Source organism: Danio rerio, chromosome 3 (assembly GCF_052040795.2).
Source record: "Danio rerio strain M-AB ecotype USA chromosome 3, GRCz13ab, whole genome shotgun sequence".
In the NCBI taxonomy this organism is placed as follows: domain Eukaryota; kingdom Metazoa; phylum Chordata; class Actinopteri; order Cypriniformes; family Danionidae; genus Danio; species Danio rerio.
Window position 1 is genome coordinate 4,090,789 of NC_141023.1, and position 17,787 is coordinate 4,108,575.

At 36.6% G+C, this 17,787-nt stretch overlaps 1 protein-coding gene and 2 long non-coding RNA genes across 6 annotated transcripts in view; 1 reads left to right on the forward strand and 2 right to left on the reverse strand.

Annotated features, from left to right (window-relative positions):
* myh9b (myosin, heavy chain 9b, non-muscle) overlaps positions 1-17,787 on the reverse strand; it is a 798,697-nt gene that overhangs the window by 640,332 nt on the left and 140,578 nt on the right. The window lies entirely within an intron of this gene.
* LOC147845431 (uncharacterized) overlaps positions 15,353-17,787 on the forward strand; it is a 65,852-nt gene continuing 63,417 nt past the window's right edge. Inside the window, exons 1-2 of the long non-coding RNA XR_015480362.1 lie at positions 15,353-15,461; positions 16,144-17,317. This is a non-coding gene — a long non-coding RNA (uncharacterized LOC147845431). The remainder of the gene's footprint in view (positions 15,462-16,143; positions 17,318-17,787) is intronic.
* On the reverse strand, positions 15,355-17,762 carry LOC137490094 (uncharacterized). The gene is made up of 3 exons (XR_015480330.1): positions 17,666-17,762; positions 16,981-17,102; positions 15,355-16,491 (listed from the first exon to the last, which is right to left on the reverse strand). It is a non-coding gene; the product is annotated as an uncharacterized LOC137490094 (long non-coding RNA).

Genomic DNA, 17,787 nt, shown 5'->3' on the forward strand with positions numbered 1-17,787 from the left:
GAACTCGACGGAAGATAAGGAACTCACCTGTAGCCTATCTGAAGGAAAACTACTACAAACGACGCCCTCTGGAAATAGTTTTCAGGTGTTCGGTTGAGATTTATCCACCGACTGCTTCATCAAATGAACAACAAATGACTCGTCGATCAATCAGATATTTTTTTTGTTATTGAATGTAAAATAAATAAGGTTGTTGAGGCCAACACTTCCTGCTTTCTTTTGTGTACACCTGACATTATCAGAGGAAAAAAACGAAACCAAAAGCTGCGCTTTCCTTTATCTATAATAAAACTGGCACACTAACGTTAGCTCGGCCACAAGTACGATATGAGAACAAATAACCCTGCTGAAAAATCCAGCTTAGGATGGTTGACTGGTTTTAGAGGGGTTTTGGTCATTTCCAGGCTGGTCTTAGCTGGTCAGGCTGGGAGATGACCAGCTAAAACCAGTTTGACCATCTGGAAGCCCAGCTAAAATCTGCTACCTAACAAATTTACGTTGTAGCGATGTCTGCACAACGTTGTATTTTTCCAAAGGCAACGTTGCCGCTTACGTGCTCGCTACATTGTCACATCATAGAAACGTAAGACGTGAGAAGGCTGTAGCAACGTTGTCATGCGACATTGAGCGACCGCGAGACGGCGTTCTTACTACCTATATTAATATTTTTTTTTGTGGCAGCTTATCAATACTGCCTAGAATACAGGATAAGCAGTAATTCTTTTCCAGTATTGCTTAATATTAAATAATGTTCTTTTTTTTCCTTTTTAATTTAACAACTGCATGTGTAAAATTTAAAGTATAAAAATGCCACACAAAGAAATATAATCAAGCTTTTTATTATATATTTCACAACATTTAATACATACACTACACATCTAATCTAAACAGTATAAAATAAAGTTAAGATTTTATTCTCTCTCTCTCTCTCTCTCTCTCTCTCTCTCTCTCTATATATATATATATATATATATATATATATATATATATATATATATATATATATATATATATGCATATATGCATATATGCATGTATGTATTTAAACTATTTATATATATATATATATATATATATATATATATATATATATATATATATATATATATGCATATAAGTCCAGCTTAAACCAGGCTGTTCAAGTTGCATGGTTTTAGCTGGTCATCTCCCAGCCCGACCAGCTAAAACCAGCCTGGAAATGGCCAAAACCCTCTAAAACCAGGCTGGTCAACCAGCTAAAACCAGCTTGGGCTGGTTTAAGCTGTATTTTTCAGCAGGAAAGTATAACATATTTTCTCTTTCTCACAATTCTGAGAATTAAAAAAAACTTCTGAGAATAAACAAAACGTCTGAAACTGAATTTAACAAAATATTACAATTATTGTAGAAAGTTTGTGTCACAAAACTGTGTTTTTTATTGTTATTGTATTTGTTTATGTTTGTCCAGGGGCCTGTTTCAGTAAGGAGGTTCAAACAACTCAGAGTTTAAACTTGAACTCTGAGTTGATTTACCGAGAGATTAAAAACTCAGAGTTTTCGGTTTCAGAACAGCTGATATGAGTTGGGTCAATCAACTTCGAGTAGACCAACTCAGAGTTAAGCGCACACACCATGACTATAAAAAGGCATTATCAGTGGAGCGCAGACATTACGAGTGACTATGGCAATATGTTATAAAAGAGATCACCATTTCTTTCTCCAGCTGAACTTGATGTTCTCATGCAAAGTTATAGCAAATATGAGTGTATATATTTAAAAAGAAGCAGCCATCAACCAGTTAGCGTGGGAAAACAGCTGCTCAAGTTAATGCCTAATTTCACTTTTTAAGTATTTAAATATTTAAGTATAATAAAATAAGTAATGTAATTTGTGACGTTTATATATTTTTTTCTAAACTTTCTTTTATACATTTATTAGTTTTAAATGATTTAACAGTGCACTTGTGTGTCTGCCTTTTTTATTGATCAAGTGATAGAGGTTAATATAACATTTAGAAGGTAAGCAGTACTAAAAATAATTTTTAGAAAGAATAATAATCCCATTAATCTAGTTACATGCATGTCGAAGGTGAATTCAATTTAATTATTTATTAAAAAAGGATAAGCCATTCTAGTACAGTTCTTCTGTGTGTGACTAAAATGTAGTGTAATGGAAATTCATTTTTAGATGAGCTTTATATGTTAGAAACTTGTCTAAGACTCATTATTACATGTGTGTATCTGTGTTCTCCATATGTTCATCATAAAACCTATGTGTACATTTTTATAGATAACTATATTTCTTTAGGTGAAAGCTTTTTCATTATCCTAAGAAGGATGTGTGGTTGTTATGAGCATATCGCACGAACAGCAGAAGACGCCTGACGTAATTGTAGATGAGGCCTTATTGGGAGTTGACCTCGTTAGCAGTACAAACCAGATAAAAGGGTGAACACACTTGGCTTTAGTATCTCACTCTGCAGAAACTGTTGTTGCTGTATGACTGTGATCTTCTTTATAAAAAATAAAACTTGTAAAAGACATCCCAGGTAAGACTTTGTTTCTTGACCACTGAGAGAGCCTCCTTAGAGAAAATAGCCACTACAATTTGGTGTCAGAATAGTGGGATGTCTTGGAGGAACCTTTCCGGACCCTGCGGACGGTGACTGATCATCCTGGGACTTCGTGTCACAGCCCTGCCCCGCGATTGAGGGTTGAGGGGCCGACCGCCGGGCTCGGAGGGGGACCCCACTGACATCTGGGAAAAGAACTCAGTGGCATCTGAACTCTCTGGTAAGAAACAAATTCTTTGTTTATTGTTAAAAAAGGAAATTTAACAAGTTTTGAAAAAAAAAAGCATAAGCCATTCTCGTACAGTTCTTCTATGTGTGACTAAAATGTAGGCAATAGCTATGTTTCCATCCAAATATATTACATAAATTTATGTGCAAAACTGGAATATTGCATAAAAGATGCGAATAAAATTCCATCCAACGAGTCAAAGAGAAAAAAATGGTCACTTCCTGATTAAACTGGCACCAAATATCAACAGTAAAAACAGAATTTACTGTGGTAGAAGAAGCTGCGTCAATTAATTCTTTATTTAGCCTAATTAATGTACTTGCGCCTCGATGTCAGAAGACAATGCTGAAACACAATGAACACGTGGGGGCGTCTGAAGCCATGAGACGCGGAGACTCTTGACATGCACCAGACGCTCGGAGGTAATTAATAATATACAATAATACTGAAACAGTAAAGGCATTTTAGAATGACTAAAACAATATTTAAGACATGTTACAGTGTGCTCAGCCTGCTGGTTTGTTCATTTACACACATTTTCATTATCATATGATCATGATCTTTTTTTTAATGAACATACTGTAATTTGTTCAGTAAAAGTGTTTCCATCGTAGTTTATGCACACATTTTCTATCGAATAAAAGTTTATCCTACTCAGTTATGCGTGTTTTTATGCATATTTTAAAAAGTTATGTGCATCATGACATTTCTATCAATCGTTTTTATGCACGTATCCAAAATGAGCATTAAAATAGGTGGGTGGAAACGTAAGACTAAGGCGAGAAATACCGCTTCATCTTTAAAAAAGGGGAGGAGACCGACAGAAACTCAGAGTTTAGAGAATAAAACCTGCTTCTGACCAGGTTAGATTCACAGAGTAAGTTACCACAGTAACTGACTCTGAGTTAAAGTTAACTCTCTTTCAGAAACAGGCTTGACTTACCCTGCTTTCTCGAGTTTAACAAACCTGCCATTTTGAAACGGAAAACCCAGAGTTTCTCTCATTTCAGGGTTAAAATACTCTGAGTTTTCAGTTAACCTCCTTTCTGAAACAGGCCCCTGATGATCATATTCACCAATCACTGACAAGATTCTTGAGCATGCGAACTCACAGTGAGCCAATCAGAAGCGGACGTCCAAGAAAGCACCTGCGCTAAAGGTGTTTGGAGTTTACCGCAAGGGTAAATAAATGAAACTAAACTCTAGTGTTTGTTTTCTAATTTTTGTTAGTTTATGTAAGATAACGCTAACAGATTTTCGTACCAACGGGACCAGAAAGGCGGAATATTGAGGTGAAGTTGGATTTGTTTTCGCACATTTGTTCAGTTTTGATCAGTAACAACGTGTGACACGGTCTCTATAGTGTTTATCACGCTACTTTGAATATTCGGTCGGAAAATTTGTGCAAGTGTTACTTCAAAACAACATTAGCACGCTCTGTTTGACTGTAGACAATGTTCTACTTTGATACCCATGTGCTGCTAATGTTTAGAATTTGCCAGCAATACTTTTCTGAAATAACCTTATATTATTAAAGAGAAAGTCATAATGTGCAAATATAAAACCAATTTACCCCTATAACTGCTGATAGATTGAGGTAAAGTTGGTTTTATATTTGTACATTCGTTCATTGACAACTTGTGACATGCTCCCTACATTGTTTACCATGGTAAATACTCGGTCTGAAATAACATATTGATATGACTTTAAAACAACATTAGCACTATTTATTTGCCTGTAAACAATGTTAATAGGATTTCCTTATGTAGTTTGCAAATAATACTTTTGTGAAATTATATTATTAAGGAGGCGAGGCAGTGGTGCAGTAGGTAGTGCTGTCGCCTCACAGCAAGAAGGTCGCTGGTTCGAACCTCGGCTCAGTTGGCGTTTCTGTGTGGAGTTTGCATGTTCTCCCTGCCTTCGCGTGGGTTTCCTCCGGGTGCTCTGGTTTCCCCCACAGTCCAAAGACATGCGGTACAGGTGAATTGGGTAGGCTAAGTTGTCCATAGTGTATGAGTGTGTGTGTGTGGATGTTTCCCAGAGATGGGTTGCGGCTGGAAGGGCATCCGCTGCATAAAAACTTGCTGGATAAATTGGCGGTTCATTCTGCTGTGGCGACCCTGGATTAATAAAGGGATTAAGCCGACAAGAAAATGAATGAATGAATATTATTAAGGAGAAAGTCCCAATGTGTGCATATAAAACCAATTTTACCCCAAAAGACTGAATGAAACAATAGGTGTGTTAATCTTTGTCTCATTTTTTCCCAGTGTTGCAGTGTTCCCATATGGCCCTACTTCAGCTCTGCTCATGACTCAGATGTTTCGTCGACAACTGTTGTTTATTTAGAAGGGAAACAGGAGGAGATTTATTCATTCATTTCTTTTCTTTTTTTTTTTAGTCCCTTTATTATTAAGGGATAAACCGCCAACTTATCCAGCAAATGTTTTACGCAGCGGACGCCCTTCCAGCTGCAATCCAATTCTGGGCAACACCCATACACACTCTTTCACACACATACACTACATTCACCTATAGCTGGTGTGTTTGGACTGTGGGAGAAACCGGAGCATGGCTCGAACCAGTGACCTTCTTGCTGTAAGGCGATTGTATTACCCATACTGCAATGCAGTAAGTACAATCCTCTTGATGTCTTTCAGTGTCAGTGTTATTTACTATAATTTTTAACATTTTAATAACCTTTGAGTTCTTGTAAGTTTATTGGAGGATATTGTGAACTTTTAATTTTGAATAAGCCAGCTCAAGTGCTTCCAGTAAACTTATAAACTCGCCATATTTCAACTGAATAAGTAAATTATATATATATATATATACACAACAGTTCTGTCTGGTTCTTGAATCTGATATATTGTGATATTAATCGTGATATATTTAAGTAATATCAGCACCCGTAAAGCCTCTTTACCCTTTGTGTATTACTCCGCCCACATACAGCCAGCAAAAAGCAGACATTACAGATCTGAAGTTTAAAAGATGCACGCTCAGCTGTTTAACTGTCAGCTTAGTTTGAATCCAACGCGGAAGAAAGTAGTTCCTCATACAAAAGGGTTTTTGAGACTCTCCATGTTTGATTTTGTTTTTATATACACAATTATGCCGTCAAACTGTTGTATAAACGCAATATCACACTCGTAGCAGTGCAATATGGCTGTATATCAGCACTGGTGGGGGCACTAACGCACGCCTCCCACCACTGACGATATACAGCCATATTGCACTGCTACGAGTGTGTGATATTGCTCATATATATATATATATATATATATATATATATAAAATGTTTTATTATTATTTTTATGCCATATCTTTAAAATGGGAGCACTTATTTTACCACAGTATTTTTAATGGGGATTTAGCGCTCAGCTGCTGCTCCAGACGTTCTTTCATCTCATTTTATGCTTTAACAATCAAATTAATTCTTATACTTATTAAATAAAATATATTTTGATTGAATTACATTATTAAGGTTGTAAAAGCAACCTCATGAAGTTGACGACAGTCACATTAGTTGTTCACTGGAAGTTTATCGGGGCTGAAAAACACCTTCATGCATTAAAACTTTCTAAATGAGTAGTTTCAATTCACTTCTATTTTTCAGCATTCACCCCAAAGCCAGTTAAAGTTTTATTTTTTAAGATGTGTTGATATTTAAAAAGCTGAATAAGTAACTTTTCTTTGATGTATGCTTTGATAGAGTAAGATAGGATAGTTTAGGGATGGAATAGGATTAGCTGGGATAAATCTTTGAAAGTTTAAAGACGTCCAAATTAAGTTCTAGGGATCGCATGTATTGCTTATCAAAAGTTAAGTTTTGACATAGTTTAGTAGGGGATTTGAAAAAATGTCTTCATGGCACATGTTTTTTTCCATAATATTCTAGTGATTTTGACATAAGATTAAAAATATATACAATATTATTAAACCTATAGAATTTTGGCTTTTCTTGCTAAAAAAAAACTTTCCAATCTTCAGTGTCACATGATCCTACAGAAATTAATTACTCATATTTTCCTTCCACCTTCAAATAAATGTATTCTGAAATATCTGGACCAAATGGACTGAATATGTAAGATTAACTCTATACACAAAAAAATAATAATACTTAATATATTTGTCGGCAGCTAGCTCTCTGCAGCTCTCACATGGTCGCCCACTAAAGCTAAGCAGGGCTGCGCCTGGTCAGTAGCTGGATGGGAGACCACATGGGAAAGCTAGGTTGCTGCCGGAAGTGGTGTTAGTGAGGCCTGCAAGGGGCGCTCAACTTGCGGTCTGAGTGGGTCCTAATGCCCCAGTATAGTGACGGGGACTCTATACTGCTCAGTAAGCGCCGCCTTTCGGATGTGACGTTTAACCGAGGTCCTGACTCTCTGTGGTTGTTAAAAATCCCAGGATGTCCTTCGAAAAAGAATAGAGCTGCGTCCCAAATGGCACACTATACACTATGCACTCATGCACTATGTACTTATGCACTTACACACTCAACAGGATAGTACATGTATGTAGTGTTGTCCCAAATGGCACACTAATGTTTTTTTACTAAGCGGAAATTCAAACCGTTTCCCTGATGACGTTTGACGGTTGCCAAATTATTGAAATAAATGACCAAACTATCAAATAAAACCTGCCTTGAGTATTGCTGCATTCACCATCAGGAGGCGCTATAATCACTCTCGTAGGAGAATTTTGCTTTCATCATCCAAAATAAATAAAGTTATTTAACATGTGCGTCCGATAGCTCCGCCCCTTCCGCTACGTAAGCAAACCTGCGGTCGTTGAGTGTGTGAAGTGTCCATCATTACACACTTCATTTTAGCGGCTGAATGAGTGCATCATCCGGGTAATTAAAGAATACAATAGAATTGTGCATAAGTATGCGATTTGGGACGCAGCTTAGGTGTTTAACCCTGGTATCCTGGCCAAATCTGCCCACTGGCCATCATGGCCTCCTAACCCTCCCCATATCATAATTGGCTTCATCACTCTGTCTCCTCTCCACCAATCAGCTGGTGTGTGGTGTGCGGTCTGGCACAAAATGGCTGCCGTTGCATCATTCAGGTGGATGCTGAACACTGGTGATGGATGAGGAGATCCCCCCCATTGTGTAAAGCACTTTGAGTTCCCAGAAAAAGCGCTGTATAAATGTAAAGAATTATAAATATTATTACTATATAAAAATAATACTAAATAATTGCTACTGTGATAGATTGTTTTAATTTACAAGGTTCGCATAGCCAGTAAGCTTTCTCTCAGTCTTTTTTTTTCAGTCTAAAAGCAAAGATTTTACATTATTTAATATTGAGTTTGACAATTAGGTGTATATTTAACCCTCCCTACATTGTGTAAGTTTTGTTAATAATGTTGTTTAAAATATTATTTTTATCATTGCAATTATTTACCTTGTTAATTAAAAATAAAAAATAAAAATAAATATATATACAATATTATTAAACCTATATAATTTTGGCTTTTCTTGCTAAAAAAAAGGGTCCAATCTTCAGTGTCACATAATCCTACAGAAATTAATTATTCTTATTTTCCTTTCACCTTCAAATAAATGTATTCTGAAATATCTGGACCAAATGGACTGAATATGTAAGATTAACTATATACACAAAAAAAAACAGTCTAAAAACTGTTTTCAGTCTAAAAACAAAGATTTTACACTATTTAATATTGAGTTTGACTATTAAGTGTATATTTAAACGTCCCAAAATTTGTGTAAATTTTGTTAATAATATTGTTTAAAATATTATTTTTATCATTATTGCTATTATTTACCTTGTTAATTTAATTTTTACATTGTGTTTTCTTCCTTTCTATATTGTATTAAAAAGTGAAATGATTGGCAGTAAAAAATGTATCCCCTTTTAAGCTTAAATATTGTATGGGTTATACTGCTACACTACATAAAACTGATTTAAATAATAATAAAAGAAATCAATTATTCTTATATGAGGATTGAATTCTCTATTATTTTGATGATGATTCTTCTAATTATTATTGTCCTGCTTTATATTTTTGTGGTCGGTGATGCGTTTTACATCTCATGACGATTAGAATAATGAAAAAAAATAATAGTTGGTAAACATCGTAGCATTTATTTGGAATAAAACATTTTGTAACGTTATAAATTTCAGGGCTTAATCTTTAATAAACAGGCTGATCCTGTGATATGACAATTGCGGGAGCAGACGTTGCAATATCGATGTTCAAACCATGTATTGTTCAGCTCTATCATGATATCAGCCAGTTCCAGTGTGTTTGCTGCATGTGTCTCCTCCATCAGGCAGATGTGCAGAGTGCAGAGGAAACGGCCGGTAGTTTCAGCTCTAAGCAGCTCCAAGGTGGCAGCAGCATACTTAACTGTGGATGTGATGGAGGACGGTGGAGCGTGTTTGGGTCACGACGCAGTGGTAAAGAACAGCAGGAGCTCTGTTTGGACTGTGGATATCCAGAGCCGTGTGGAGGCCATCAACTACATCAAACGCCACAAAGTCTCAGACCAGAGCTCAACTCAAACCTCTCGAGGGGGACCAGAGAACACACATCAACTCCAGCTAAAATTCAGGTTTTTATAGAAATAGTTCACCTCAAGTCTAAATTCTGCCATCATTTACTCATAGTCCAATTGTTCAAGGTGTTATAAACCCCATCTTTTTAAGGCTCGGCTCTGGAGGGGTTATCACCATAAAAAGGACACGCAACTTAGAAGTACAATTCTCTATTTATTTAAAAATAATAATAATAATAATAAGTGTTTTTTTGTTTGCCACTATCAAAATAAAGTAGCAACAAAAAAATCTAATTAATTTAACAATATTACTTGATCAAAATAATTACTTAAACATACAAAAAACATAGATCAACAAAGAATTGAATAAACAGCAACAACACCAGCACTAATACATTTCCAGCACAAAAATCTAAACTTTCGTTGAACTTGGGTTCAAAATTAAAAAGTCATGTTTATTGACACACAGATGTCCTTCAGGCTTGTTAGAAACGTACAGGTAAAGCTGCAGTCAAACTGCACCTTCCCAAAATTATGGCACCAACTGATACATCCCATTCCCAATTAAAATCTGTGTGGGAAGACAATATGGGAATCACAATTTCAGATGAGGATTGGGAATCAGCTTTACACAGAATTCACAAGTCGTCTGTCTGTGCAAGACATGGACTTCTGCAGTGCAAAATTGTGCGTTGTGTACACTGGACGAACCTAAAGCTCTCAAAGCACTTTCAGCATATTGATCCGGCCTGTAATCAGGGGCGTAGCACCAAATTCTGGGCCCTGTACCCTCTCAATATCAGTGGGCCCCCTACACATTTTTTTGTAATTATTTGAATATAAACATGCACAAATTGTGTTTTAATCTATAATCAAATCAGATTATAATAATGACTGGTTCTTTCATTCACCACCAAATTGATGCATTTGGCCTACTTGTGCTCAAATACCTTTAAACCATAGGCTACATCGGGTTTGTGTACTGACATTTTGATCCATGTTACTGATGCAAGTTTTGATTTAAAAACATTTATTTTTTCTCCAGAAGAGCAGCCAGGACTGGCCAGTGCTGCTACTGCTGGTGTGTCGGAACCACTGGTTGTTTCTGAAACTGGTTAATGTTTGCAACCTGACGTTAGCTGGCCTGGCCCATAATTTACTTACAGCAACAAGCAGCCTGGTTGACAAACTAAGCTAAAGATTTAACATTAGCATACATACATTACAGGGCTCGAAATTAACTTTTTTACTTGGTAGCACTGGTGCTCCCAACTTCAAAAAGTTAGGAGCATCCCAAAAAATGTAGGAGCACCCATTTTCTTTTTAGTTATGCGCCGATCTTGATTCTTAATGGCCGATTTTGATTAGCACACGTACATCTCGGAGATGTCTATTTGACGTCTGCATTCACATCGGCAAGACATCTACAAGACGTTTCCTATCAGATGTGAAATAGACTTCTATTAGACATCTTTAAGATGTTTGCGATTCAGAATGTGGGTAAAACTGACATCATACAGACGTCTGCCAGACGTTTGTATACAGCAGGTGCTTTCCAGATCAAGAGATCTTTAACAGACATCTTGCAGACATATACAGACACAAAATATCTAATACAATGGCATTTCAACCTTTATACCATTAAAAGGGATAAATCAAGTATATAATTTCTTATATTAGTATTACTTAATTGTTTAGATTTTTAAAAGGCACATTAACTTCTTTTACATTTACACATGGATCGATAATTGCAATAATTTGACCATAAACAGCTGAAAAAATTTATTGGAAATAAAAATTCATTCTGTCACAAGGGGGCGCTTTAGGAGCGCTGAAATATTACGGTTTCCCTAGTAATGACTGTACACAAATCAGCATTATATGCGACCAAAATGGTCGCAATTTCGAGCCCTGCATTAGCATCAGCTGTCTGGAGTTGACTTTGTTAACTTTAATTAGATGTAGTTTCATAACAAGCAAACTCAGTTCACCTTTTGAAGAGAAAGCAGTCATCAGCTGCTTCCCCTCATTCTGCCTCCTTTCTTTTCCTTCCTGTCTTTCTTTTTTTGAAAGCCCGATTTGGGCTTTTTGCGCTGCATGATCAGGCTCTAGACTCACTGCGTTATTTGTTTGCCGCCTGCTGCCGTCTATGGGCAGACTAAACCATTTCGGGGGGAGGTTTGGGGGTTGGGGGGGGGGGGTGTTATCAATATATTTTGAAATAATGACATTGACATCAATTGGAGGGGCAAATTAAAAATAAAAAATAAAAAATTGGTGGGATTTCAAAGGGCCCTCTCCCTAGACGGGGCCCTGGGTAGTCAGGTCCACTTTTCCCCCCCACTACCACGCCCATGCCTGTAATCGTTGTTATTCCACCCCAGCCACTCATGCACATATGTGTTGGTCTTGTGTAAAGCTTAATTACTTTTGGGACACCGTTTTTAAAACTATATCTGTTTTTTTGGGTATATCCATCTCCCCTTGCCCACTGATTGCCATTTTTGGAATTTCACCTACGTCATATAATCTTACAAAAATATAGTCTGATTGCATAGCTTTTATTGTGCTCCTGGCCAAACGACTAATATTGCTTAAGTGGAAGGATCAGAAACCTCCAACCCCAACACGGTGGATCCGTGATGTCCTCGTCTTTGTTAAGTTGGAAAAAATTTGACTGTCTAGAGCACAGGTGTCAAACTCAGTTCCAAAAGGGAACTGCACAGTTTATTTCAGCCTGATCTCACGAGAAAACTGAAGTATTTTACGTTTTGGCAGTTTAGTGGCTAATTCGTACGAATTCGTACGAGTTCAGTCGTAAGAAAATGTACGATTTTAAAAAGGAGGCGTGGCACCTAATCCCACCCCTAAACCCAACTGTCATTGGGGGATACGCAAATCGTATTAAAATGTACGAATTAGATTGTACGAATTTGTACGAATTAGCCACTAAATCAAAAAGTTACGAATTGCCGTGAGATTGTGTTGTTTATTTCCAACCCTAATTAAACACACCTGATCAAACTAATTGAGTCCTTCAGGCTTGTTTGAAACCTACAGGTAAGTGTGTTGGAGCAGGGTTGGAACTAAACTGTGCAGGGCTTTGGCCCTCCTGGAATTGAGTTTGACACTTCTGGTCTAGAGGTTCATCTAACCAGTTTAATAAAATTTGGGACCCATTTAGGAAATATATCCAAGAACATGTTTTATTGTCAACTACAGACCTTGTTCCAGCAAATAGATGTTTTTTTTCTTTCCTAAATGCAAAGTAGAGTGTATTGTGTGCTTCAGATTGTAGTTTTTATTAAGCCACATTATTATTTACCTTTTTATTTGTTGGTATGTTTTTATTTTGCTTGTTTTTTCTCATTGTAGGTGCTTAAGTTGATACTATCTATACTTTCTGAAATATGATTTTGTTTTGTCTTCTTTTTCTACTAATTTGTCATAAAAGTCAGAAATAAATACATAAAAAACTGCACCTTCTCCCCATAGACTTCCATTCATACGCACGTGAATGCATCAGTCCAGGGCCGGAGTGGGACTCCTTTTCAGCCCTGGAGTTTTAAGCCTTAGACCGGCCCACCTCAGTTCACGACTGACTATATTAAAATAAGGTCATTTCCAAATCAGTTTCTAATGACACTATCACGTCTTTTTTTGAGAAAACAGCTGCTTTAGAACTTTAAATATTCAACAACCCTAACAGTATTATATGTCTCAACAATAAAAATGAAAATACTAACATACTCAGACAAGGATCAAACGCGGGTCGGCGACGTTGTAATCTTAACGTGCTAACCACTGGACCACAAAGGTTGTACAGTGAAAGGTGACTTATACCATTATTAACCTGCAGGCTGGTTATATATAAAAAGAGCAGAGCTGCGGTAAAATAATGAATAAGACGACTGTGGTCAAGTAAATAAATAAATTAATTTAAAAAGTGTGACTGCTGAGAGCAACAGATTCTGGAGCTAGGGACACCAGCCCTCACGGCCAAAAAACGCACCGGCCCACCGGGAATTCTCCCGATTAGCCAATCCGGGCCTGCATCAGTCTGGAAATGCAAGTTCATGCGTCACGTTTCGCAAATCACTGCGTTGGAAAGTTCAAGCTTGGTGAACTCTGACCTGTGAAATCGCATCACTTGACTGTGAGATTAATCGATGATCAAAACATGACCTCTCTCTTGCTTTTTTAAAATGTTTAATCATCTTGGTTTAATCCCGCCCCTTCTTGCAGCGCCGTACTACAGAATTTCGCATGAACAAACTCTAGTGTGACCGCAGCTTGAGTGTGTTGGAGCAGCATTGGAACTAAACTCTGTAGGTTGGCAGCTCTCCAGGAACTGCGTTTGACACCCGTGCATTAGAGTAAAGCGATTTTTTTTTATAGATTTTGGGAATTTATCTTTCCTTTAGAAAATGTTGTGAACATCCACAATCAAAATCTTATTTTTGCAGAATAAAATCTTAATAATAATTATATTATATAATTAACAAATGATTTAGGATCATATTCCTCTATAAAAACCTTCAGAATAGAGCTAGTTTGGTGCCTGGAAGAGCTGCTGAAATGTAGATTTATGACTCGGTGCAAGAGAAAATCAGTGGTTAGCACTGCGGCTTAACAGCAAGAAGGTCACTGGTTTGAGTCCTGGCTGAATCAGTTGGCGTTTCTGTGTGGAGTTTGCATGGTCTCCCTGTGTTGGCGTCGGTTTCCCCCACAGTCTAAACACATGCGCTATAGGGGAATTCAATAAACTAAATTAGTGCCATAGTGCATGAGTGTGTGTATGAATTAGTGTATGGGTGTTTACCAGTACTGGGTTGCGGCTGGAAGGGCATTCGCTGTGTAAAACATATGCTGGAATAGTTGTCGGTTCATTCCGCTCTGGCCAAAGGAAAATTATTGAATACATGCTAGAGAAAACAATAATTGAGAAAACAGCCTGTAAATAAAATAAATTTACGGACACACATTACGTGCGACATGACAAACACTTTATTTTGAAGGTTTTCTTTGTTCATTGACTGAAAGAAAAATTACCTTTACAAATATCCAAAAAGCTCAAAATATTCAAACTGACAGGTGTGTGAAGTTTTTACCTTAACTGAAAACCTTTTAAATAGATTGGATAAATAACTATAAAGGTATGTAGGACTTCATCTGAAGTCATGATGTGCGAATGGTGCATAATGAATAACACTAAAGTGACAGTCGTGTAATGTTGTGCACTTGTAGGCAAATAAAGAGAGACACTGCAAGCAAAAACACTTTTAATGCACACAACAACATGTCCCTGCCTTAAAATGAGCGAGTTTGAGCCACTTGCTTAAGCCATACAGTATGACTTGGTGGTTCTACTGATTTCCAATGTATAGCAATACATTTCTTTGCTGCAATCAGAGCCATTTTAATTAAACATAAATTTTTCCTTTGATCGAACTGATTCATCCCCCAGTAACATAAATCTTGGATCAGGTAAAAGGTTAACATTGGCAATTTTAGTTATTATAGTTTGTATTATATTTCTCCGTTAGGTTTAAAGTTTGGAACATGTCCAAAACATATGAAATAATGTACCAACCTCAATCTTGCATCTAGAGCAACATTCTGAATATGAATCACTCATCTTGTGCAATCGTTCAGGTGTATAATATACCCTGTGTAAGATATTAAACTGTATTAATCTATGTCTACTATTAAATGAAAATGTTAAGGCACTTTTACAGATATGTTCCCAAGTATCTTGATCAAAAAAGCATTTTAAATCTTTCTCCCATTTAAGTTTTGAAGATGACACTTCCACCCCATTCAAGTCGTTAAGGTTGCTACACATATAAGACACAAATCCTTTGGGTTCTTTTCTGCCTTTAACAGTGTTGGGGAAGAAAAACAAGTGACTATAAACCATATAAAATGACACTTAAACAACATCATAAATGAAAACAAATGTGACAATTACATGATGATAAACCTTAAAGTCAAATGTAGGATTTTCAAAAACAATTAAGAATGAAATGAACACAAGACAACTAAGAAAGACGTTTTATTATGTCGGTCTCATTTAGACTAGAAAAATAAAAGACACCACAAAAATGAAACACGTTATACAGTTATAGGGACAGAAAATTTAAGTTTAGGTAAACGTTACGACTGGAGTTTATTTATTTATTATTGCGGATTGTTCTCTGTCTTTTTCTTTTGTCCCGCCTTCTTGTTTTTCTGTTGTCTCATAGGCTCCCATACCGGCGTGATTCCCTGTTCTGATTGGCTGCTGGTCTCAAAAGCCTGTATATAAGGGAGCTTCCGGCAGAGTTCGGGGAGCTCATTTCTGCTGCGTACGGTGTTTGGAGTGGAGCTCCTGGGTTTCCCTCACCCCTCCGGCCGACAACCAACAACCAATATTGTACTGATGTTCATCATACGTTAAAATATTTTTGAGAGTTTGAGCGTGTAGGGGTGGCCTGCCTATTTATTTGATTACTTTTGACTTTGTTTATGTTTAAGGAGTAAGGTAAGCTTTTTGTATTTTTCTTTAAATAGTAATAGGTAATTTAGTGCATTTACTTTGTAGATTCTTTTGTTTGTTATTTTGGCCTGTGGTCACCCTGAAGAGATGCTCATTTATATTAACCACATTTTTCTATAATTAATCTATTCATATATGCTCTCAACTGAGTGTGTGAGTTTGGTTGTCGACCGAAGGGAATTTTTTTTTTGCTTTAAGTTTTGTTTTGTTTGGGAAATCCACCACCCCAACACATTTGTTTTTTCATCGTTTATTATGCCTTTTTTGTTTCACCTAGACTTGGGGCATAATAGTAAAGTTGGTTTAATATTCACACATTCAGACTTTCTCCTCAATAATATAATTTTAGAAAAGGATTTCTTTGCAAATGCCAAATAGTGAAATCAAATTAGCAGCCAATCACAGTACAACAGCATTGTTCACAGTCAACTACATGGTGCTAATGTTGCTTTGAAGTCATGCTTACGTGTGATTTCAGACTGAGTGTTCAAAGTACCATGGTAAACAATGTAGAGAGCATGTCACAAGTTGTCACAAATCTAATGTGCGGATATAAAACCAACTCTACCTCAGTAAAATGTAATACTTGGTACATAACTTGGTTTTAAGACTTTGTCAGGTCTAAAGATCCAGTGGAAACCCTGCAAAAGTAAAAGAAAATGAGGTTAAAAAGTCTGTCGAAGGATTTATTATAGCAAAGATGATTCAAGTAGACTTAAACAGCCACAGAATGACTTTCACCTCATATGTAAATTAAACTATTATGATCTGCCCTCAATCTTTTTCTAACTTAGTCACTTTTTTGTTATTTGACGTTTACTAACATGTATTCTCTTGGCTAAAAGAAAACTAAATGGGTATTTTCTTTTCCAATCTCAACCACAAACTAATTGTAATGCACATTTAAACTTAACTGTTCACCTATTTATCAATATAGAGCAAACTCAATAAAACCAGATTTGTTTTAAAATTCAAGTCAATTAATGATAATATTTGTCTTTTTTAAATTGTTGTGAAGTAAGATTGAATACAAATGTAGAAGCTATTATCATTCTCATCATCACATCTCTAGAACACACATCAGCCATCCAGAGGGAAACTGAACTGGACCCCGCCTTACAGTCACTCACCAATCGAAGCTTCACCACTGAACTCCACTGAAGAGTGAGAGATGTTTGGGCAGGTATTGACCATGGTACAAGTGACTGACCGGGAGAACAGCATCAACATCACCGTCCAGACAGAGAACTGGCTAAAAATGAACAATTAGATCAGTCCATTATCCACTGAGGCTGTTCTGAGAGGCTTTATAGCTCATTTTGATGTGTCCTTATAATATATTTTATTATTGTTTGTTTTAGATTACAATATTACTGCTTTATTGGGGTAAAGTTGATTTCATGTTGGCACATTCAAACACTTTTTCGTCAGTCTACACCAACACAAACTGATTAAAGCATGCAATTAGCTACATCCTGCATCTCAACCCAGGAAGAAGCGTTTAGACTATTCATTAATATTCTCAATTTTCATAATAAGCGTGATAAACAATATGGAGAACGAATGTGCGAATATAAAACCAGCTTAACCTCAAATACTATTACTATTTAATTTTGTATAGCTTGTACTATTATTTCAGTCTTTCATCATTAATAAGACGTATAGTTTACTTTGAATCGATCTGTCTCTCTTGTTACAGCGTTAAAAGCCAACTCATAATCAGCGTTTTAATTCAGTTTTCTACTGTATTATTCCACGACTCACTTAATGTTTTATTTAGCCAATCGTAGTATTTTGTTTGAAAAGCACACTTACTAGTTTCGTAGCACGCTGTTTCTTAAATGCGTGTTTGGGTCGAGATTCCTTTGAAATGACTGCGTGTGTCCTCCCTCTCTGCGGTCACTGGCAAAAAGTTGGAAAAGGGAAGCGGTAGCGAT